This window comes from Trichosurus vulpecula, chromosome 2 (assembly GCF_011100635.1).
Source record: "Trichosurus vulpecula isolate mTriVul1 chromosome 2, mTriVul1.pri, whole genome shotgun sequence".
Classification (NCBI taxonomy): Eukaryota; Metazoa; Chordata; class Mammalia; order Diprotodontia; family Phalangeridae; genus Trichosurus; species Trichosurus vulpecula.
The window spans coordinates 374,837,278-374,862,385 of record NC_050574.1 but is presented as its reverse complement, the minus strand read 5'-3'; the positions used below and the strand labels follow the sequence as shown (position 1 = coordinate 374,862,385).

The following is a 25,108-nucleotide window of genomic DNA, read 5'->3' as shown; positions in this document are numbered from 1 at the left end:
ATTTAACCTGTTTGCCACAGTTTCCTCCACTGTAAAATGGGGTTGTTGTAAGGATGTTGTAAGGATGAAATGAGATAATATTTGTAATGTGCTCAGCGTAGTGCCTGGCACAAAGTAGATGCTGTATAATTGCTATTATTAACATGAACAAAAGGATAGAGCTTGGAATAAGCAAGGCATATATGTAGGACAATACATACTAGTGATCAGGGTACTGACTGAATTGATGGAAGTAAATTTATGTAGATAGCAAGGAAGAAGATTATGGTGGGCTTTGTTTCAAAGGATAAAAATTGTTTTCTTTTTTTTTTTTCAGGGGGGAAGGCAGGGCAACTGGAGTTAAGTGACTAGCCCAAGGTCACACAATTAGTAAGTGTGTCAAGTGTCTGAAGCTGGATTTGAACTCAGGTCCTCCTGACTCTAGGGCCAGTGCTCTACTCACTGTGCCACCTAGCTGTCCCTAAGAATTGTTTTCTTAATTGGATTGTTTTGCTAATCAATGGGAATTTTAGGTTCTTGGAGTCTTCTGGCTGTATACAAGATGGATCTGGTAAGTGATATTTTGAACGTGAGGAGTTTTAAGTCAAGTCAGAGCATTTTTAAAATTGTAGATGATCTACATGGAAATCTATATTTATACCTATGTCTATATCTCTCTATATCTATATCTCTCAATTAGTCTACAAAAACACTTTTCCTCCATGTAACTTTTCTTCACTGTCTCCTTTCATATCCTTTACATTAACATGACCTAGAGTGGAGTCAAGGTGGTGGAGTAATAAGAAGTAACAGAAAGCTTGTGCACCATACCTCCTTCAAAAAGATAAAGAAATTCTGATTGGGAAATCCAAGAAAAATTCAGTGAGTCATTTTTTTTCCTAGTCCAAGGAGGCTTAAAAAAACAGACATAGACACTTGAGATAGTCGGGACAAGAAATAGTAGAGTTCAGATCAGGAGGGTAGTGGGCATATTTTGCCCCAGATTGCATCAGTTTGTTAGCACTGAAAGCTCACAGACCCCTCACTTTAACTGTTAAAGGATGTAAGGGGACAGAAACTCAGGCCAGACATTCCCCTAGAAGTGCATAGAGCCTCAGCATTAACATAAAGTTTTACAAAAAATGCAAGAAGTTGGCTGGAATCTCACCATCAAGAGCTCTTATGGTGACAAGAAAGTACCAGAGATATATTCAGAAGAAGAGAAACATCTAAACATGTAAAATGTCTACAAGCAAAACCTTAAAGAAAAATGCAACTCGGACACAAATCTAACCAGAATTCCTAGAAGAGTGAAAGCAAGAATTTTAAAAGAGCTACAAATTATTTTAAAAACCAAATGAGAGCAAAAGAGAGAGAGAGAGAGAGAGAGAGAGAGAGAGAGAGAGAGAGAGAGAGAGAGATAATAACAAAGGAATTAACAGCTTGGAACAAGAGGTATAAAATCTCACCCATGACACAAAGGAAATTAATAAAGATAGACTCTGGTACATATTTCTGAGCTTTATCAATTTATTAACAGAGCACATGGGAATCTGTTAATAAAATGGCTTGATTGGCTACCTCAGTTAGGCCAATGACCACGAGAAAGGAAGGCAGTTTAGTTTTATACAGCGACAAAGCAAAATCTCAAATGCTGTGTTTCTTCTTCTGATTGACCTGATATTACATCATGACAATCCTGATTGGTAGATGTTTTATTTTATTTATTTGTTTTAACAAACTATAGTATTTATTAAATTATAAATTTTGTAAAGAAAAGAAAAAGATGAGACAGATTAAGAGAAACCTCAAGCTACAAGGACCAGACAGCAAAGCTTATGGGAATACTAGGAAGTATGTTAGTCAATATTTTGCAACAAGTTATTAGCTGTTTACATTTTCATTTTGGAACTTGAAGATAAAATTTGTCTCTTAATTTCCAAACATATCTATTTTCACATTAAATTATGCATCCTGTTCTTATGAATAATCAGCATCTCATATTGCTCCCAAATTTAGAGTTCTTTCCATATGTTGGTCCATGCAGAGAATTAAAACACAATGCAACAGCTAGATAATGAAAACACTTAATGTACAGAGAATACACAGTGGACAAAAGGATTGAGGATCTTAAAAAAAAACAAGGAAAAGAAAGGAAAAAAGCTATAAAATAAATACTTTTAGAAGGGAAAACTAGGTATTGCTAAATAGCTTTAAACTGTCAACATCCAAGTTTCTGATTTTTAAGTAAATTTTCCAGAGACATGTTAGACATTTTAGTTACAGTCCATTTCTTCCTATTCCCCTTTCCTACCCCTAAACCCAAAATACACTAATAGGGGATGAGTGTAATGTTTCATGGGCAGATATTTACAGATATCTTTATAGATGTACTTGTATTCTTGAACATGTGGCTGACATCTTTAAACTTCAGTCACTGTGAACTGTCCATCATGTCTTCTACACCTGACACTGGTACTCACTGCTCCACCTCTTGCTGCAGATCTATCAACTGCTGTGTGATTTACATTTAAAACCAAATATCTTTGCTGAGTTGAAGATAAGTGTCGTGCAATGCAAGCAGATGTATCTTCACTATCCCTACTAGCATCTGATTATGTCTCCTCAACGGAGGCATCTGGCGCTGGTACCCTTTCAAATTATAGTAATTCATGGTTTTCCTCTCCTTCTCCCCTGTGACTCCTTTCAGCCATGCTGTCTCTACTGATTTGCAAATGAGCATCTAGAGAAGTAATGCAAGCATCAGATGAAGGTGTTGCAAGGCTTATTAACTGGTCATTTAGTGAGGTTAAGAGTCTAACAGAAGTAGATGCTAGAGGTAGCACAGAAGGCCCAGCCTGGGCTGTTATCTTGTCTACTCCATCTGCAGAACTCTCTCTTGCTAAGTTAACCGCATCAGAGTCAAAGTCCAGCCTAAGTCCAGCTGCTCCCTTCTTTGGTATATCTATTATACCCCATTTAATTTTCCTACGCTGTCCCTGTTTGTTTCTCCTGTACCGAACCATGTTTTCAAGATCAGCAACATACAGAAACCCAGCAATTAACATTTCACTGCTCTTTTTTACCTTTGGAGAAAGCCTCTTCCAGCTCCCTGCTTGGGCATTCATCATACTGCCACCACTCATTTCTCCCTTCGTGACGCCAGGCCTAATTTCTGTTGCTACTTGCTTTTTTTAGTTCCTCTGGTGATAACAAGGTTGCCTTGTCAAGAAAATCTTCAGGAATCTCCTGCCAACAGAGTGCACATCACTCTCCAAACCATGATGCTCCCTTTACAGAATACATGCTTACAAGGAAGACAACTGGGTAAACACGTGTTTTCAGACACATGGCATCTTCAGGGACAGCAAGAGAAGGTCCAGCATTGGAACAGGACTCATTTGCCTTTCTGTCCGTGAGAAGCATGTTTATTGTGTGATCAACTTCACTAGCCATCCTCAGTCAGGACGCAAGTCCGGGTTCTAATACGTAATGTCTATGCAATCCAGAGAAAGTCACAACCTCTCAATGACCTGCTTTCTAAGACCATAAAATACATTGGTAGAGGATGTTTTCTCTGTGGGAGCTCCTAATACTTATATTTCTGTTATAGATCCCACTGATATGTTATAAGAATAAAATATCCTTTTCACAGGCAGTTAGTCAAGTTTAAGTACTTCATCCTCACTATTGGCTCGTTCTTTGTGTTCCAAAGGGAGCCCCCACTTGCATTAATTTTTCTGTGAGTTACCATTATTCATTTTATGTCACCAGTTAACTTAAAAATGACAATGTTGTTCTATCAAAGCTCTAAAAAAAATTAAGGTATTTCTTCCAGGCCACCACTGTCATCACTTCACAGTCTTTTCTCTCTGGCCAACAACCCTATAACAGGACCCTGTTAATGAAGTTGAATCACCTCAGCTCTTCCACATCATTTCCTCATTGGGAGATGGGACTAATCCTTAAATGATTGAATAAGTCTGCAGATGTGGGTATGGCTGGTAAGGACTTTGATTGAATCAACTGGAATTTGAATTGTGAGGTGAGGTTACTAACGTAGAGAAGACTAGGGTGGAGATTCAATTCGCAAAACAATTGAGTCCTGAGTTGAGACAATTATAAAACAATAGCTTGACATTTAGGCAAGTTTCTTAGAAATGTAGGTGAAGAGTAAAGTTACAAAGGTAACAAAGCTGGGACAGTATTAAACCCATGAGAGCTTGATTAAGTCTTAAAAATAGAATTAAAATGGATTTTCAATATTACACCCAAGAAAATAACTCTCTGAAAATTAGAATTGAGCAAATAGAAGCTAATGGTTCTACAAGATGTCAAGAAATACCAAAACAATCTCAAAACACTTAAAAAACAAAAGAAAATGTGAACTATCTCACAGCAAAACAACAACAAACTAACCCGAAAACTGATCGAGGAGAGATAATTTAAGATTCAATGGTTTCCCTGAAAGCCATGAACAAAAACAGAGCCTAGACTTCATATTTCAAGAAATCACAAAACTGCTCAGATCCATTAGAAATAGAGGGCAATGTAGAAACTGAAAGAGTCCACCAGTCACCACCATCCCCCACCAAAGCAAACCCTAAAATAAAAACTCCCAGAAATGTTATAGCCAAAATCCAGAGCATTCAGGGTCAAGTAAAAAAATTATATAAGCAGTCAGAAAGAACTCAAGTAACAAAGAGCTATAGTCAGGATCCCTACAAAAATCTAGCAGCTGCCACTCTGAAGGCTCAGGATATGGTATTCCAGAAGGCAAATAATTTAGAGGTTTACAAACAAAGTAACTTACCCAGCAAAACTGAGGACAATGTTATAGGGGAAAATATGAATCTTTAATGAAGTAGAGGACTTCTAAGCATTCCTCATGAATAGACCAGAACTGAGTAGAAATTTAAGATACTAACCCATACGTCAAGAGAAGTATAAAAAAGTAAACATGAGTGAGCAATCACAAGAAATTAAACAAGGTTAAAATGTTTATATTTATGTATTTACATTTATATAAAACATTTATATTCTTTTAAGGGTAGATGACACACATAGCCGCTCAGAACTTTATCATCATCCAAGGTCATAGAGGAAGTCCAATCTGACAGAAGGCCTGGAAGTGATTCACGTTGAAATGAATTATCTTGCTATGACGCTTCTTGAGGAAATGTCCCCATCGACTGAGGAAGTATTCCAGGAATTTATTCATTGTTAACTAGCTGTTCTCTAGAAAAATAAATTTGGGGAAATTAGTCAAGCTCAAAAATAATACTGAAGTTCCTCTCTGGACTCCAGCTTTGTTTTTTCACTTAGGCATAAGCTCAAAAGGGAAATGGCAACGATCCTAACGTCCAGTACTATTCATACAACTATGATTAGGGAGGAAACTATAACGAATGAGAACATAATTATTTCAAACTAAAACTAGATACGTGATATACTTGGTGTTCTGCTTACCACTGTCTTAACATATTTGAAGGCGGAATGATTTACTCATATGTTCTGTCCTATTGAGCAAATTCTAATAAATGAGAGTTTTGACATAATAATTTTTGTTGTCTTTCCTGTGGAGCCTACGGCAAAAATTAATAGATCTTATGAAAAGAGACTAAAAGGAGTGGCAAACGAGGGAATACTAGACAACCAAGAAAATGACTAGAGATGTTCACAAGTTCACAAAGCAAACAATTCCTCTGTAAATATTTGTAATTGTACATTCTAATACCTTTTAGGGCAGCTAGGTAACTCAGTGAATAGACTCCTCTCCCTGGGTCCCAATCAGGCTTCAGATGCTTACTAGCTACGTGACCCCGGGCAAGTCACTTAACTGTTTGCCTCAGTTTCTTCATCTGTAAAATGAGCTGGAGAAGGAAATGGCAAACCACTCCGGTATCTGCCAAGAAAACCCCAAATGAGGTCAGGAAGAGTCGGACGCAACTGAACGACAACAGCAACAAATACCTTTTAAGGAAAAAATGTAATCCATCTTTAACTTGAGGGATTTTTAGAGAACCATTAAAGGACTCTTCATCTATTTACATCTGTCTTCATTTGCTTTGGGTATGTTGTCAGTTTCATGCTGTTTAGGCTAAACCTAAAAGTACAGAAGTGGTTTTACTTATTAAGTAATATCAAGCATCCTCAAGTCATAAACCTAGAAAGGAACATGAGGAGACTTAACCTCTGCCAACTCTTCTTTATTTATTTCTTATTTCCTATTTTAACATATGATACAATATATATAATACGATAATATATAAATTCGTTAGAATTTACAGATTTTTATCAGAGAGACAGCTAAATGGACCGATGATATAACAGTTGAAATGTTAATTCTCAGATATTTTATTGTTCACTATTTCTATAAAGGTAAACAAGTGGATTAAAACAGACTATCCAATCAATTATTTGGATATTTTAATACATAAATATTTGGGCCCATTAAGGACTGTGATTCAGCAATGCCACTTTCTCTGCAATTATTTGCACAAACCACTCCATTTCCTATCTCCATGTTTTTGCATTGACTGTCCCTTATGTCTGTAATACTCTCCCTTTTTGCCTTTTTCTTCTTGAAATCACTGACTTCTTTCAACATTCAGCTCAAACACCATTTTCTGGAAGAGGCTTTTCCCAGTTCCCCTTCCCTGTAAGAGTTACATTTCTTCTTCTGTGCATATGTTTTCTATATATATGTTTACTTACATGTTGTATCTCTCATTGGTATATAAGCTTTTTCAGGGCTGAATTGTTTTGAGTTTTCCCCTTTCTTTGTATCTTCAGTGCTTAGTACAGTGACCTAAGTAAGCACTTACTAAATATTTGTTAACTGTTTTACAAATGTTATGAAACTTTTACATTGGTTTCATTGTGATCTTATTTTTTTCTTCTTTGGGATTTAACACTTGACTTTCCAATTCCTTCATTATTCTTCCTAGGTTTTAATGTTTCTTCTTATACGAGACATGTGTCAGTGGAAAAGTCACAACATCTCTGATTCTCATTTTTTTTAATAAACATCTTTTTTTGGGAATGGGGGAAGGCAGGGCAATTGGGGTTAAATGACTTGCCCAAGGTCACACAGCTAGTAAGTGTGTTAAGTGTCTGAGGTTGGATTTGAACTCAGGTCCTCCTGACTCCAGGGCTGGTGCTCCACCTAGCTGCCCCTGATTCTCATTTTCTTTATCCATAAAATGAGGCTAGTAATAATAGGACACACTTTATAGGATTGTTGTGAGGTTCTAATGAGGTAAATAATTTAAAAGGCTTTGCAAACCTCAAAGTACTGTGTATATGTCTTTGTTGTTGTTCGGTCAGTTTTCAGCTGTGTCTGACTTTTTGTGACCCCATTTGGAGTTTTCTTGGCAAAGACCCTAGAGCAGCTTGCCATTTCCTTCTAGCTCATTTCACAGATGAGGAACTGATGCAAACCAGGTTAAGTGACTTGCCTAGGGTCACACAGCTAGTAAATGTCTGAGACCGTATTTGAATTCAGGAAGATTAGTCTTCCTGACTCCAGACCTATCGCACTGTGTCACCTAGCTGCCTCTCTATCTGACTTAGTGCCTACTAAACTCTATATTTCACAATATTTGGTTTGTAGCTCCCATATCACCTTTTACTAATAATATAATGATTTTTGCAATTGAAAGTGACATCTTTCCTCTGTGAATGCAAATAAATTGACACCACTTTCTAGAGAATCATATTTTTGTTTGTTGCTGAGTAGTGTCTGACTCTCCATGATGGTGGAGTTGGGGGTATAGGGAGGAGCCTGGTCAGCACTCTAGGGTAAATTAAAACATGGATAGTTGGCAAGTATGAATGAGAAGGATCATGGTGTACCCGGGGTTGGAGAAGGGTACAAGAGTTTCACTTTATACCTTCCACACTCACAGCCAGGGTTTCAGCATGTGATCATCTTTTGCTAACTGGCATTCAAGACTGAACTTTTCAAAATATTACGTTGCCTATCTTTTCTTTCTTTTATCATTTGCTTTTCTTCTCTTTATTTTTCCCTCTGATGAGATCATGGGCAAAGCATAAAAAGTCAAGCTTCCTTATTTCTCCTGCCTCAATCAACTTTTCTTTTTTTTTTTTTCCTTTTGGAGTGGGGTAGGCAGGGCAGTTGGGGTTAAGTGACCTGCCCAAGGTCACACAAACTAGTAAGCATGTCAAGTATCTGAGGCTGGATTTGAACTCAGGTCCTCCTGACTCCAGGGCTGGTGCTCTACTCACTGCGCCACCTAGCTGCCCCCAGAATCAATGTTTCTTGAAACTAAGAAATTGTCCTGAAGATTTTGACATCCCAGTTGTGATTTCTAAGGCTTTGAGGATTTTGTTTTTATTTGTATTTTTGATGATGGAGGGTCAGGAGTAGAACAGAAGGGTAGGGAAGCCTGTACAAAATCTTCATGTTGCTTTATGCTGCTCTATGCATGTATACTGAATCCTCTGGGGGTGGTTTATAATGGAAGGCTGGGCCTAAAGAGCTCTCAATGGGGAAAGATCTTTGGACTGGCATCCTTGTCTACTGCCCTGCTTAGAGAACCACACAGAAGTCCCTTTGAGAGGTGCAATCAAGAGCTACAGGGAACTTCAGATCTTTTTTGACAGTCCTCTTTTCAAAGCACAATTCTCTCTTCCTCTCCTCCTCCTTGTTCTTGGTTACTAGAACCACCCCCATCCTTTTAGGACAAAAGTTCTCAAGCCTTGTGCAATATGGTGTCTTGCATCTCAGGCTCTCCAGGTGGAGAAATGATTTTCTAGCGCTCTTGGTGGCATCCATGAAGAATCACAATCCCTGAGGCCCTCTGGACTCCAGTTGGTTAGTTTGTTTTGAGGGCAATTTCTACAGGCCTTGATATTGCTCTTAGGCTGCCTCTAAAAACAAACCTTTGGGCATTTATTTCTTCTTGGCATTGAGTGCCTGGTGGTGGAAGAGGAGTGTCTTTTTCTAAATGTAACTGCAATCTGTTAGTAGAATTGTGCAATATTTACTGTTCTTGGTTGGGGAGAAACAGAAGACTGCTGTACTGGAAAAGAGTATCCCTTCCCCCTCCTTTCCACTCCACCCTGTTACTTCATGGGAGTAAAGGGCAGGGGCTGAGAAGGCTTCAGGTGTCCCTCATCAGGACACTCTAGTAAGAACATAGCTGGAACATATGGTCAGCTTGGTTAAACTCCCATTCCTAGGGCTTAGTAAAGAATTCCTCCCCCTCTCCACCTTCCTGTGGAAGTGTCTCCCCTTCTTTCCGCTTTGGATTCCTCAAGCTGCTCTATTCTCTGATTCATAAGGTGCTAATAACCAAACACTCCCCCTGCTCTTTCATTCTGGAGTTGTCCCCTTTATAACTGTACTGACTTTTGTGCCAGCTCCTAGACACTAGTTTGAGTTTAAATTTGTTTTAAAGTTAATTCTTACTCTACCGAGAGGGTGTTGATTCCCTGACCTGTGGGATGGACTAAAAAAAACCTAAAAAACAAAAAACCCAACCAAACAAAAAACCCTCAAACAAACAAAACAGCTGTGAATCATTATGGAATATGTCCTTGCCTCTGACTGCTCACAGGACCCTGCTGTTTTAGATGCAGCTTCGTGGTCTCTTAATCTTTTTTCTCTTCTCTTCCTCAATATTTACTTTTAAAAATAAGATCTCAGAACTGGACTTTTGAGCAAGACTGACTATCCTATTAACTAAAACATGATATTGAGTCTGTAAGTTCTTCTGACAGGGGGAGACAAAGGTTGCCAATTCTATATTGCATAGTATTTTTATATGAAAGAATGTGCCTCTCTAATTGATAGATATACACTTCTGTTACTTTAATAAAAATGTAGCTGTTGAAAAAAAAGTGCTGCTACAAATATTTTGTGGTATATGGGCACTCTCTTCTTATCAATGGTCTATTTGGGTTATAAACCCAGGAATAGAACCTATGGGCCACAAAGTATGGGCATTTTACTCACTTTATTCGTATAATTCCAAATGACTTTCCAAAATGATTATACTGATTTTTACCAATGATGCATTGATGGATCTATCTTCCCACAAAGCCTCCAACATTGATTATTGCCAACTTTTATCATCTTTGTCCATTTGCAGGGCTATTTTGATGTGTATTTTTCTTGTTATTAGCGAGTAGGAACATCCTTTCCTGTGATTGTCAATAATTTGCCATTCTTCTTCCATTGACTGCTTGTCTATTGGGAAATGACTTTTGGTCATTAATATTAATCAATTAAAATGCCAATATATCTGTAAACCTTTTAAACATCTTAGATACCAAACTTCCATTGGAGAAATTTAATGCAAAGATTTTCCCCATTCATTGCTTCCCTTCTTATTCTAGGTGAATGAGTTTTGTTTGTGCAAAAGCTTTTCAGATTCTGGTAATCAAAATTATCTATTTTATTTTTGTAATTGCCTCTATCCCTTATTTGAATGAGAATATACCTCCTACCCATACCTGTGAGAAGTATATGCTTCTGTTCTATTTTTAAATGTTATGGTCTTTAATATTATGATTGCACATCAGTTTAGAATGTATTGTGGCATAAAATATAAGATAGTGGTCTAAGCCTAATTTCTGCCAAACTATTTTCCATTTTCCCCTACATTTTTTAATCAAATAAGGAGTTTTTTCCTAAGTAATTTGTTTTCCAGTTTATTAAACAATGGGTTATTGTGTTCCATGGCTTCCAATTCTTCCTTGTCTAGCCTGTTCCATTGATCTACTTCTCTCTCTTTCTCTCTCTCTCTCTCTCGACCAATGCTAGATGATTTTTTTAATAATATAGTTTGAGGTATGGAAGTGTTATTTCCCCTTTGTGCCTAACTCCTTTCATACTTCCCCTTGATATTCAAGACACTTAATTTTTCCAAATCAATTTTGTTATTATATTATTGAGTTTTATAAAGCATGTCTTTGATAATTTGATTCTTATAGCATTAAAATTATAAATTAAATTTGATAGTGTTTATTATTTTTATTATGTTAAAACAGCCCAGTCATGAGTATTGAATATTCCTCAGTTATTTAATTATTCTTTTATTAAATTTTAAGTTCCAAATTCTCTCCCTTCCTCCACCCCCTTCCACCCACTGAGAAGGCAAAAAATATGATATCCATTATACACACGAAGTTAGGCAAAATATTTTCACATTAGAAATGCTGCAAAAAAAATATTAAGTGAAAGAAAAAAATCTGCTTCAATTTGTACTCAGAGTCCATCAGTTCCCTCTCTGGAATTGGAGAGCATTTTCCATCACAAGTCATTTAGAATTATCCTGGATCATGTATTGATCAGAGTAGCTAAGTCTTTTGCAGTTGATTATTGATAAGATATTGCTATTACCGTGTGCAATGTTCTCCTAGTTCTGTTTATTTAACTTAGCATCAGTTCATATAAATTTTCCCAGTTCTTTTCTGAAGTTGTCCCCTTTGTCATTTCTTACAGCTTGATAGTATTTTTATCACAATCATATACCAAAACTTGTTCAGCCATTCCTCAACTGATGAGCTCCTCTCAGTTTCTTATTCTTTACCACCACAAAACAAGATGAAATAAATATTTTTGTATATATTGGTCCTTTTCTTTTTAATTTTTTAGAGCATAGACCCAGTTGCATTATTGCTAGGTAAAAGGGTATGCATAGTTTTATACCCCTTTGTTCTCCAGAATGGTTGGACCAGTTCACAACTCTACCAACAATACATTAGTGTACTGATTTTTTTCAATATCCTTCCCGGAATTTGTCATTTTCCTTTTCTATTTTGTTAGCCAATGTGATAGATATGAGATTTTACCTCAGAGTTATTCTAATTTGGTTTCTCCAATTATTTGTGATTTAGGGTATTCTTTCTTTTTTTAAATAGAATTTTATTTTTTCCAATTATATGTAAAGAGTTTTCAACATTCATTTTTATAGGAGTTTGAGTTTTAAATTTTTCTTACTCTCTCTCTGCCCCCTCCCCAAGGTGTTAAGCAATATGATACAGTTTATACATATGCAATCATGTTAAACATATTTCCACATTAGTCTTGTCATGAGAGAAGAAACAGAGCAAAATGGAAAAACCATAAAGGAAAAAAACAACAAAAAAGTGAAAATAATATGCTTCAGTATGCATTCAGACTCCGTACTTCTTTCTCTGGATGGGGATAGCATTTTCCATCATGAGTCTTTTGGAACTGTCTTAGATCATTGTACTGCTGAGAAGAGCTAAGTCTATCATAGTTGATCATCACACAATGTTGCTGTTACTGTGTACAATGTTCTCCTGGTTCTGCTCACTTCACTCAGCATCAGTTCATGTAAGTCTTTCCAGGATTTTCTGAAATCTGCCTGCTCATCATTTCTTATAGCACAGTAGTATTCCATTGTATTCATATACCACAACTTATTCAGCCAGTCCCCAATTGATGTGTATTCCCTCAATTTCCATTTCTTTGCCACCACAAAAAGTGCTGCTATAAATATTTTTGCACATGTAGGTTCTTTTCCCTTTTTTAGGATCTCTTTGAGATACAGACCTAGTAGCAGTATTGCTGGATCAAAGGATGTACACAGTTTGATTGCCCTTTGGGCATAGTAGAATTTTTTTTTCATATGACGAATGATAACTTTGATTTCTTCTTCTGAAAACTGACTATTCATATCTTTTGATAATTTGCCAATTAGGGAATGGCTCTTATCTTTATAAATTTGGCTCGGTTCCCTATATATTTGAGAAATGAGACCTTTGTTAAAGAAACTTGCTGTAAAATTTCTGCCAATTTTCCTGCTTCCTTCTAATTTTGGCTACAATGGTTTTTTCCCCAGAAAATTTCAAATTTAATGTGATCAAAATTATCCCTTTTGTCTCCCATGATTCTCTCTGTCTCTTGTTTGGTCACAAACTTTTCTCTTATTCATAGATCTGACAGGCAATATTTTCCATGCTCCCCTAATTTGTTTATTATACTACTCTGTATGTGTAAATCATGCATTTATTTTGAGCTTATCTTGGTATATGATATGAGATGTTGGTCAATGCCTAGCTTCTGTCAGACTACTTTTTAGTTTTCCAAGCAGTTTTTATGAAATAGTAAGTTTTTACTCAATGGCTTTGATTTTTAGGTTTTTCACACAGCGGGTTAGTGTGGTCATTTTCTTCTATGTATTGCATACCATTGCTCAACCACTTTATTTCTTATGCAGCACCAGATTACTTTGATGATTAGCACTTTGCAGTATAGTTTAATATCTGGTACTTCTAGGCCACTGTAAGACCAATTTATAAGTGAAAGATCTTTCCTGCCCATTGTATAGGCCTCAGGTGGGGCCAGCAAAGGGAGGCTTGATTAGAGGTAGGCCCAAACCCTTTCACTAACTAGGTGTGAGGCCCCAGGCCCCATACCTTTTTGCTAAGTAGGCTTTGAGCCCTCAGGGCCCTGAGGTAGGCTTTTTGCTTTTGGGGGCTCTCACTCACTGGAAGTGTCCTGTGATTTGACCAGAGGAGATTGAGTAGCAGCTGGAGCCCCCTGGCTCTGAAAACCCAGATGTTGGTGCCTCTCTCTCTGGTAACTATGTGATTCTTCGGTCAGACAGATAGAGGCCTATCTGATCATTTCTGTTCATATTTCCTCTGAAGTTCAGGGTGCTGGCTTTTTCTTCCTGAACTAAGTGAATGATATATGTATATTCAATTAAAGTAAGATTGTTAACCCCTTAAAAGTTGCTTTCCTTAGAAAAGCAGATCAAAGAACCTGTGCTAGCAGCCCTCCTGTGTGCTGGTGTTATCGATCTCTCACCCCCACAACAGCTGCTAGCAACACTGTTGTTACAGCCACCTTCCTTCGCTTTTTTCCACATTGATTTCCCTCATATTCTTGAAATGCCAGGAGCAGAACAGAGGTTTGTACACAACTTTTGTTGATCTGACCAAGGCCTTTGATACTGTCAGTCATGAGGGCTTATGAAAAATTATGACAGCATTTGGTTGGCAAGAGAAATTAATCAGTATTATAAGTCAGTTTTATGATGGCATACTTGCATGGGTTCTGGATAATGGATGATGCTCTTCTGCTTTCCCAGTCACCAAAGGAGTGAAGTGAGGCTGTGTGCTTGCTCCCATGCTTTTTAGCAAGATGTTTTCAGCAATGCTGTCAGAAGTCTTCAAGGAGGAAGAGAATGGTAACACTATACCACACTGATGGTAAACCACTTAACTTGAAACAGCTACAAGCCAAGACTAAAGTAGAGGGAGAATTGGTGCATTATATTTTGTTCACAGATGACCGTGACCTCAACTCGGTCTCTGAAGCTGAGATACAACAAAGTACAGACTTATTCTCTGCTGCTTGTGATAATTTTGGCCTAATAATTAACACCAAGAAAACACAAGTTCTCCACTAGCCAGCACCATACCATCCATATTTGGAATCAACAGTTACTACAAATGGAGAAATTTTGAATACTGTGGATAAGTTCACTTACCTTAGTATTATACTTTCCAGGAATATACACATAGATGATGAGGTTGACGCAAACATTGCCAGAGCTAGCTCAGTGTTTGGGAGGCTCGGAAGGAAAGTGCAGGAGGGAAGAAGTATTAGGTTGCCTCAAAACCAAAGGTCTATAAAGCTGTTGTACTGACCTTGTTGTATGACAATGAAACCTAGACAGTATACCAGTGCTGTGCCAGGAAACTGAATCACTTCTATTTGAATTGTTGTAGGAATATTCTGACTATCATCTGACAAGCTAAGGTACTAGACACTGAATTCCTTTCTTGAGCTAAACTGCAAAGCATTCACACTTTATAACAGAGAGCCCAACTCCAATGAACTTGCCACGTTGTTCAAATGCCAAATGTACATTTGCCTAAAAGACTATTTTACAAAGAACTCACTCAATTTAGGTGATCATATGTTGGTCAGAAGAAGTGATACAAGGATACTCTCAAGGTCTCTCTGAAGAACTTTGGAATTGATTGTGAGACATGGGAGACACTGGCACAGGCCCATCCACATCAAAGAAGGCACTGTGCTCTATGAGCAAAGCAGAATTGCAGTAGCTCAAAAGAGACTTGAGATGCTCAAATTTAGAGACCTTTGCACTCCAAATGTTCATGTGGGGACTATTTGTGTCCAACCTATGGTAGAGCCTTCCAAGTTAATATTGGTCTGATCAACCACAGTCAGACATACTGTACCTTGACTCCAACATAATGGTGTCATTTTGGTCCTCTTCAAGAACGTAGGACAATAACCAACCAGTTAATTTTTTTTTTGGAGCAGGGGAAGGCAAGGCAATTGGGGTTAAGTGACTTGCCCAAGGTCACACAGTAAGTATCAAGTGTCTGAGGCCAGATTTGAACTCAGGTCCTCCTGACTCAAGGGGCCATGCTCTACTCACTGTGCCACCTAGCTGCCCCCAACCAGTCAATTTTTTGTGCCTGTTTTACCAAGCTTTTAACTTTCTTTTTATAATTTTCTTGCATTCCTCTCATTTATTTTCCCTACTTTCCCTCTACTACTTTTATCTCTAACTTTAACTCTTCCAGAAATTCTTGTTTGGCTTGTGTTTAATCAGCATTTTTCTTCGAGCCTTTAATTATAGCTATTCAAATTGTTGTCTTCTGAGTTAGTCTTAGTCTTCCCTGCCACTCCAGTAGCTTTTTATGGTCAAGTTCTTTTGTTGTTGTTGTTGTTGTTTTCCTCCTTTTCTAGCCTATTTCTTAACTTTGAACTTTATGTTAAAGTTGGACTCTGATCACCTAGGGGTAGGGAGTCACTGTCTGAAGCTTTACGCTTTTTTTGTGCTACCATTTTCAGAACTAGCTGTGGGGGTCTGAAAGTTTTTAGTGCTTCCAAGTGTGATCTGGAGAGAGGTGTGGTCACTGTTCTGCTGATTTGCCTTCTTGTATTCACCCAGGAAGGACCCTTGCTCTCCTGCAGCTACAAGTGCCAGTGCTCCTGTTGGCAAGTCATCTGTTCCACTTCAGCTGAAGGCAGTAGTACTCTTCTCTATCTTGGAACTGTGACCAATGCCCATGCTCCCTTGTGACTGACCACAACCATTCCTCTGGGACTGGAACTGGGACCCAGAACTGTATCTGGGCCAATCAGTACTAGCTATACCCAGTGCCAGCAAATGGTCCCCTGTAATCTCTTCCTGACCAGTGGTCCAGACCTCTCATTGTGTCTGGGCTGAGAGTTCCCAAAGCTGCTGCTGCCACTGTCACAGCCACGTCCAAGGCCTGCTGCTGGTGTTGTCATGCATGTGCTCTGGGCTGGTCCCTACCCAGGGGTCATAGACCTCTCCTGCTGACCTCCTGTTTTCTTAGGCTGGAGAAATGTCTCGTCCTGACCTTTTGTTGTCTCTGTTATTCCAAAATATGATTTGATGTGTTATTTTAAAGTTGTTTGGAGGGAAATGTTAAAAGAATTGGACTGAGTTGTTGCCTCCATTCCCCATCTTAGCTCTCCCTCTGACTCCCCAAATGTAGTTTCCTTGTTGAGCCTTTTTTATGCTTTGAATGTTTCTTCTTGTTTTGTTTGATAGAATGATTACAACTCCTGCTTTTTTGGATTCACCTGATGTGTAACAATTTTTTGCTAGCCTCTCATTTTAATCAGTGTATGTCTTTGTTTTTAAAAATTTCTAGCAAAAAAAAAATCTGGGTTTTATTTTCTTTACTAATTTTTCTGCATTTTTTTCATTTTATCATATTGTTTAATCCATTCACATTTGAAGTTATGAAAGTTAGATTTATATTTTCCTCCATTTGTTTCTATTTTTTCCCTAAATTTGGATTCCTCCCGCCCTTCTTCTGTCAACACAGTACTCTGTCTTCAATTATTTTAGCTTAATCTATTTTAGGTCAGCTCTGTTCCTTATTCTCTTTCCCTCACTCTCATTCCCTCTCTTATTTGTTACCCCTTTTCCTACTTTTGGAATCTTGTTAAACTTATTAGTTCCTTTTTCTTTCTCATTTTAATCTAATTATTTAATTCTCCATTTCCCCCCACTTATTTAAGTCGTCAAATAGAATCCCCCTGTTTTTCCTTCCCTTCAACTTGTAAGGTTTTTTTAGAATTTCACTTTCTGCACCTTTTTCTAAAAAGGCATTCATTCCCTCACTTTTTTCATTATTTATTTTCCCTTTTTGTCTATTCTGGGATTTTATTCTTGGATTTATGGTCCTTGTATTTATTTAGTCCTTAGTCTCTGTGCTCTTTATGGAATTAAAACTTCTAAGATAACTTTTTTAGGTTCCTTCTAAATTGCTACTCTGCTGTTTCCCTGTAGATCTTGCTCCTCAATTCCTATTTCCTTTGTACCTCACTTTTAGACATCTATACCAGTGCATATATGGCTATGCTTATAAAAAGGATATTGCCCCATGACAGAAATTGTTCTGTCCCTGATTATACATTTCATTATTAACCTTTTCTCTCTCTTCCTTCCCCCTCCATTTTTACTTGAAATACTCACTGAGTCCATGCCCTTCTACTCTTCTGGGTTTCAATTGCACTTCTGGATCTCTGATGCCCTTTCTTATGAGACAGAATGAGTGAACTCTCCAAGCACCAAATCCCTGCAGATCATATTCATTGAAAAGTCTCCATTTTCGTTTATAGACTAACTCTCTTCAACAGGAGCTTTCCTCAGTGGTAACTCCTCCCACCTTTAAAACAAGATTACCCAACTTCTTCACTCCTTTATCAATCCCTCCCTTAGTTTTTTCTCCCATTGTACCATAAGCTCTTAACTTGCTGAGAGACTACCAGAGCTATTCTGTTGTTAGCCTTCATTTTTAGCCTTTGACATGATTAGGGTGCAGCACATATTCCTCTCTGTCTTTTTCCTTCCCTCCTCCCTGTCATGTGTCTTGTCATTCTATAATTTAATCCCACAAAAAAAGATTAGATCGGGTTTTCAGAGAATTAGTTCATGATGCTTCAGGCCTGTTTCTCCTACATCACTTCTGTTTGATTTCAGCTTTAACTCTTGTCTCCTTTTGTGTGTTTAGAAAGAAATCTCTTGTGGTCTCTCTGCTGTCTTTGTTGTTGTTCCCATCTTTGGTTGCTGCATTTGTTAACTTTTATTACATGTCTGTTTTCTGGGGTATTTGAATCAATAAATATTTATTAAGCAGCTACTATGTTCCAGGCACTATACCAACTACTGGGGATACAAAAAGAAGCAAAAGACTGTCCCTACGCTGAAAGAGCTTACAATCTAATAGGGTAGACAACTTTCAAACAAATATATACGAAGTAAGCTATATATAGGATAAATGGGAAACAACAGAGGGGAGACACTAGAATTCAGAGAGGTTGGGAAAGGCTTCCTGTAGAAGTTTGGGACTGAAAGGAAGTGGGGATGGGGTGGAGTGGGTCAGTAGTAAGAGCAGAAGAGGGAGAGTGTTCCAGGCATGGAGGACAGCCAGAGAAAATATCTGGAGTTGAGAGATGGAGTATCTTGTTCATAGAAAAGCAAGGAGATCAGTGTTACTGAATTGAAAAATACATATTGGGGAAGTAAGGTATTTGAATAGCAAGTAATTCATTTCTTTTTTTCTTTTTTTTGAGTAGTACAAATTATTAGTTAATTTATTTATTTTTAGTTTTCAACTTTTACTTCCATAAGTTTTAAATTTTCTCCCCCTCCCTGCCCCCTCCCTCTCCAAGATGACTTGCAATCTGATATAGTCTCTACATACACATTCCTACAAGTAATTCATTTCTGATTATCTTTCCAGGACTGCTTGGATTACCTCTTGTTATTGAATATTCATCTTGCATCTTGAGATCCTTTCCATTCCCTCCTATAGATTCTAGTAGATGCAGAATGTCTTGCGGTAGTTGAATTTTCTTTCCTTTTTATTTGAAGTTCTTTCTTCTAGTTACTTAGAGAATTCATTGTTTGTCAATTGAGTTGTGGAATTTAATCACAATGTGTCTTGAAGTTTACAGTATACCATTTTTTTTCCTGGAAGAAATCTGTGAATTCATTTGAATGGCACTTTGTTTCCTGTGTTCAGTAGTTTGGGAAAAGTTTTTTTTGTATTATTTCTCGCATTATGGTGTTCAAGTTCTTTGACTGGTTCTGTTCTTCTGGTAGACCCATCATCCTTAACTTGTTGCTACTCATCCTTTCTTCAAGATCAATGGGTTTTCCTTGTATGTATATCATGTTTTCTTTTAATAGTCTTTGCTTTTCTGTTTGTCTTCTTACAGAGTCTTCATTTTTATGTGTTTGAATTCCCAATGAGAATGCATGTGTTCAGTCATTTTCAGTTGTGTCCAACTCTGTGACTCCATTTGGGGTTTCTTGGCAGAGATAGTGGCCATTTCTTTCTCTAGCTCATTTTACAGATGAGGAAACTGAGCCAAACAGGGTTAAGTTACTTGCTTAGGGTCACACAGCTAGTAAGTGTCTGTGACATTTTAAAAGTTTGAAAGACATAATTTCTGGGTAATCAAGTTATTAATAATGCCTGCATTTTATTAGTAAAAGGAATGGTCATTCAGCCATCTGTCTCTTGGACCAAAGATAATCATGGTGGCCAGCTCATATATATCCTTGGAAAAGTGGGTACTCCAAAGAGGGGCAATCAACTTTGAGTGATTAACAATTAATGATAGGTGAACTTATTCTAATGAGAGGCTGAGAAAGTGACATCATGTCATTCTTGGACAAAAGGAGTACCTCTATAGCCAGCCCACCCTCAGCCTGGGCAATCTATTCCAAGAATTTATCCCCATCCAAACCTGTGTAGAGCACATTAGGCTTTCCCACCTTAGATTAAATTCCTAGTAAGGTTGGATGGAGTGACCACATTGAGGATAAGGTTAATTCAACCTTCAGAGACTGAATTTTGAAATAGGGACTTTAGAAAAAGGGGGGAACTCTAGATCTCCCCAAATCATTGGTTATTGATACTATTTTCTCTCATGTCTGAGGCCAAATTTGAATTTAGGAAGAAGAGTCTTGCTAACTTCAGGCTTGCCACTCTATCCACTGCACCAAATAGCTGCCCAAATATGTGTATTATACACACACACACACACACGTCTATATGTATGTATGGGTATACTGCATACATATATGCATACTATATATGGAAACTATATATGCACATACATATACATGTTAAATGTTTACATATCTTGGATATGAAACCCTTATTAGAGAAATTTAAAGATTTTGCCCAGTTGACCACTTCATACCTAGGATAAGAATCCTAGGTATACTAATTTTGCTTGTGTAGAACCTTTTCAGTTTCTCGTAATCAGTTATCTGTTTTGTTTTCTTTCTTAATTGCCTACATCCCCTTTTCGGTTAAGAACAAATCTACTGATAGCTGTGAAATGCTTATGGTCTGATTCTGTTCTTTTTTTATATTGTGATGTTTCTATTTCCCACGTATTGTGGAATATGGTATTAAATGTAGACTGTATTGCGGAATGTTATGTAAAGTATGGGTCTAACTAATTTCTTCCAGACCGTTTTCCAGTTTTCCCAGCAGTTTCAACAAAAAGGGATAATTTATTTTTTCCAGCTTGCCAAACACTGGGTTTTTGATTTCCATTGTTTCTGAATCTCCCCAGTCTTGACTGTTTCATTTCTCTGCCTCTCTATTTTAAAAACAATTCCATATGGTTTCGATGACTACTGTTTTACAATATAATTTGAAGTCTGCAAGTGCTATTCTCATTTGCCTCTAACTCTTTTCATAATTTCCCTTGACATCCTATGTTTTTTCACAAATGAATTGTTACTATGTTATTGATTTCTGAAATATTTAGACTCTTTTTATGGTTATGGCTTTCAGATAGTATAATGATTCTTAAATTATCTCTTCATTTTCTTTTCCAAGGCTGTTATTTCTGCTGTGAGATGTCTTTTGTTTTCTTCTGTTTTCTTTCTTGTTTTGATTCTGTTTTATTTCCTGTTGTCTCATGGTGTCACTAACTTTTATTTAATCCATTCTAATTCTCAGGGAATGTGTTCCTTGTGTAAGGTTTTGTACCTCTTGTGTCAAGCTGATAATTCTGTCTCAAAATCTTTTTCCCCCATAGCTCTCATTTCTTTTCTAATTTTTCCTTGAGCACTTTCATTTTAAAAAATCATTTTAAAATTTCTTTTTTATACTGTTTTGAGAATTCTGTCTGAACTTATGCCCAAGTTCTGTTTTTCTTTCAAACTTTGCTTGTAGACATTGTGGAGCCATTTCTCTTCTGAATTTGTATCTCGAGGATCCCTATCACCATAACAGCTTTTTATGGTAGGACTCTTTTTTTGTTTGCCTATTCCTCCAGCCTATTTCCTGGCTTCAGACTTTATGTTAAGGCCAGGCTCTACACACTTCTGAAGGGAATTCTGGGCTGACCCTGTGTCCTGGGAGTATTGTATGTTGTGTCATCCTAAGATATCAAGGACAACTCAGTCTGGGGCATCTCCTAGCTTTTGGTGCTTCCAAAGTGAGCTCATCTTTGCTTTCTAGGCTCTTTAGTTTCTTGCCCCCAGTTTGGATCTAAGCAACATACTTGTGGGCTTGCCCCTGGTTAGAATTGCAGTATATTGTGGATGGTTTTACTTCTCCTTGATCAGTACACAGCCTACCAGATACTACTCTATTGTATGCTCTTTTGCTCTATTTACCACTCCAGTTTCTAGTTCATCTGAAATCTTGGGCTAACTCCTTTTTGGATAACAGGGATTGCCTTGTTCTCTTAGCTTATATACACAGCCTCTTTTGTTTCTCCTCTGCTGTTTTATAAAGAAAGGCAGGAAGGTACAGTGAATAGAGACAGGGCCTTTGAACTAGGAAGGTTGGGTTTAAGTCCAGACTCTGGCATATGTGGACTTTGTGACCCCAGGCAAGGCTCTCAGTGCTCTGGGCTACTCTAAGAGTACGAATTGCAGAGAAGATGACAGCCTGCATTAGTAGAGTGAGTTTCCTTATCTAGGAATTCTTCTGCCAATGAAATCACAGACCCTATCCCTAAGAGAAAGCCAGAAAGACCTTCAACTTAAGATCATTAGAAAGCCTTCCATATCTTGTTCTCTCAGAGTCTATTCTGTGGACTTCATGATCCCCTGGAGTAGTAAATTTTCAAAGTCTGAAAGGGTTTTTCACCCCCACACCATTATATAGGTGTTACAACCTCTACTAGATGGTAAACTCTTAATAAGGGCAAGAGTCCTACCTTTTGCCCTAAGTAGCCCATGTAGACATTGAGAGCCTCTATCCCAAATCCATTGCATTGGCAAGTCAAGTACCCAGAGGGAGGCTACATCCCACCTTCATAATTCTGGGATAATCTTAAGGAGTTGGGGGTGATTATCCTACTAAGTTTACTATTCTGAGTACCCATTCACTGTCTTTCTATATTAATAATTAATATATAATTAATTAATAATGATTAATCACCCACTGCCAGTTAATACATCTTCAATAACATCGATACCAATGATTAGAATCTCATTATCAATTTGTTTAGTTAATTTCTACTCAATATTGATTAACCAATTAACCTGAATTAGCTTTTACAAAGGGATATTTACAGAACAGGTACAATAAGATCCAAAGCAAGAAATATCCTTCCAAACCAGGGCATGCTCTTCCTTTTATGCCCCAGTTACTGAGTGGGCTCAGACTTAAAAGTGGTAGCTGCCAACATTATTCTTTATACCTCCTGGTTCACTTCCGAGTATGGCATAACCAGAAGAACGTTTGCTCCCTTGCTTGTAGGACATGGCTCATTCTGGATTTGGCTGCTGGACCTCTACCAACTCTTCTGACACTTTAACGCAACCAAGGTCACAATCTGGTCCTTTCCATCTCTGATATCCATTCAAAAGGAAATAAGGAGAAAAGAAATTAAACAGAGACAGAAGAAATAGCAGTACCATTCATTCAAGGCCAAGTGTTGGCCTGGGTGGTAACATGAGGCTGCTGTCACTACATCTTTCCACCCAGGGGCTTAAAGTCATTCTTTTCTCTCTTGCAACCACAAATGAGAGAGAGAGAGATATCAAATTCCTCTGTCTGAGATTAAGAAAATGTAGTCAGTTACAAGCATACACTAAGTTTTGATCGGGAGCCACTTATAAGGTTTTTCTTCACCAATGCAATATTTTGACAGAAAAGACATAGAATGCCTATGCATGCCCTGAATCAAGGCCAGGGCCCCTCCCCTGGGCATCGTAATGCATTTTTTTTCCGGACTAAACAAAATTACCCTTTCGCTATGCTACAAGTATGGTATAAACTCCTTAAGATCAGAGAGTATTGCTTTTGTTTAACAATAATAATAGCTACCATTTATACAGTACCTATTATATGCCAGACACTGTGCTAAGCCCTTATGATTATTATCTCATTGGGTCCTTACAGCAACCTTGGGAAGTAAGTGATATTATTATCCTCATTTTACAATTGAGTAACTGATAGAAACAGAAGTTAAGTGACTTGTTGAAGGTTACATAGCTAGTAAGTGTCTAAGGCTGAATCTGAATTCAGGTATTTCTGATTCCAGGCCCACTGTTCTATTCATTATGCCACCTTGTCTTTGCATTCCTAGCACCTAATAATTCTTGTTCTGAATTATTAAAAAAAAATCTACTTTTCCCCCTGGAAGCAAAATTCATAGTCTTGGTAGAGCTAGGTTATAAAATAAGAATTGATAATATCTCCCTCAGAACCACTGCTACAAGTCTTTTCATATAATTGTCTTGAATCCATCCCTTCCTCTGACTTCACAGACTCATTGAAACTTAACATTTATCTTACAATCTAGGTGGGGATAGAGTAGAACAAGGAACAGACTGAGCAAAGCTCTTTGAACCGATGATCACTTGGCATATTCCTGCTCTTAGTTTCTCTGACACTACGAATATGCCAAGACTAGGAAGAACTTGGGTTCTGATGTTCAGATTCCTTTTGGAGATAGCTTACAAAGGAAGTCAGCATGATGTTCTCAGGAATTTTAGGGCTATTTGGAGAAAACAGAATAATAGCCAATGATATGAATTAGCTTAGTCTTAAAACCTGCAGTTATTCCCAGACAAGTAAGTGGCACCTTCACATCTGAACCCAACTCCATCAGAGCAATGTTGTCTTCTATCATGCTTACCTCCATCAGTCCTTACCAGCTGCACCAGCTACTGGTTAAGAGAACGTTATCACAAGGTCTAGCTCACCAGCTTCAGTGGTCTGACAAGCTCGTTAGTCCCCTGCTCAGCCCGGTTTCAGAACCATCGATCCCAAAACCAAAGCTGGCAGTTGAAAATAAGTGGTAGTCAGCCACATGTACAAAAACATTTATGGCAGCTCTTTTTGTGGTGGCAAAGAATTGGAAATTGAGGGGATGTCGATCAATTGGGGAATGGCTAAACAAGCTGTGGTATATGAATGTAATGGAATACCATTGTGCTATAAGAAATGATGAACGGGTAGATTTCAGAAAAACCTGGAAAGACTTATGTGAACTGATGCAGAGTGAAGTGAGCAGAACCAAGAGAACATTGCACACAGTAACAGACACAGTATACTATGATCAACTATAACGTACTTGGCTCTTCACAGCAATACAATAATCTAAGACAATTCCAAAAGACTCATGATGGAAAATGCTATGAACATCCAGAGAAAGAACTATGGAGTTTGAATGCAGATCAAAGCATACTAGTTTCTCTTTTGTTTTTTCTTTCGCATGGTTTTTCCCTTTTATGCTGATTCTTCTTTCACAGCATGACTAATGTGGAAATACATTTAATACGATTGTACATGTATAGCCTATATCCAATTGCTTGACATCTTGGGGAAGGGGGAGGGGAGGGAGAGAGAAAAAAATTTGAAACTCAAAATCTTATAAAAGTGAATGTTGAAAACTAAAATAAACAAAGTGGTAGTCAGTCTTCCCCAGACATACTAAGCTGTTCCAGGCCATAAAGAAGGAGCTATAATTTTCTTGACACTTCTTTGGCTAGTCCTGAAGGCACTACTAGGTCTCACAGGGAACAGTCATGCTAAGGATTTAACTAACTGGCAAAACATTATAGAACACATTTCATCTCCTGTGAAATGATGTAAGACATAGAGGGGTACAAAT

General features: G+C 37.7%; 1 pseudogene; it reads right to left on the bottom strand.

Annotated features, from left to right (window-relative positions):
* Positions 1 to 2,402: 2,402 nt before the first annotated feature.
* Positions 2,403 to 3,435, bottom strand: LOC118837201 (annotated as a pseudogene).
* Between the last annotated feature and the right edge of the window lie 21,673 nt (positions 3,436 to 25,108).